We start from the raw sequence: 412 nt of genomic DNA on the forward strand, positions 1-412 counted from the left end.
CCCAATAGAAGCTCGTTATAAGAAAAAGGCTCGACGTGACGTAATGCAAGATAACGTCCATAATTATAGGGTTAAGGTTGTAACACAGTTACGCTACATTTTTATGAAATCCCACTGAAAAAGGCCCAAACCAGTCTCCCACTTTATACAGATGACTCACAAATACATGATTTAATGGAGTAGCTGAACAGAACTGAGTGGCTGCCTGTGGACACAAGACACCTTCGTCTTCACCAACGCCAATATTTGCTGGAGTTCCAAGACTTGTGACTTTAAATTCTTCCATGAATCCCGACGTCTGCTGCTCACGACTCCTGCAAATCCAATAAAGCACTGTGCAAAATCCATAATGTGAGAAAATGAAGACAACCAGGCATGTATTAGAAAAGTTAGACCCCTGTTTTTATTGTGT

The 412-nt window shown here is 41.0% G+C and overlaps 1 protein-coding gene across 2 annotated transcripts in view; it reads right to left on the reverse strand.

Moving 5' to 3' along the window:
- Positions 1–380: 380 nt before the first annotated feature.
- adcy8 (adenylate cyclase 8 (brain)) overlaps positions 381–412 on the reverse strand; it is a 67,316-nt gene continuing 67,284 nt past the window's right edge. For both annotated transcript variants that reach the window (XM_047332258.1, XM_035634116.2), the window contains one exon: positions 381–412. This exon is cut by the window's right edge and continues 1,929 nt beyond it. The gene's annotated coding sequence lies outside the window, so the exon portion shown is untranslated.

The sequence above is a fragment of the Scophthalmus maximus genome, chromosome 5, assembly GCF_022379125.1.
Source record: "Scophthalmus maximus strain ysfricsl-2021 chromosome 5, ASM2237912v1, whole genome shotgun sequence".
Taxonomy (NCBI): Eukaryota; Metazoa; Chordata; class Actinopteri; order Pleuronectiformes; family Scophthalmidae; genus Scophthalmus; species Scophthalmus maximus.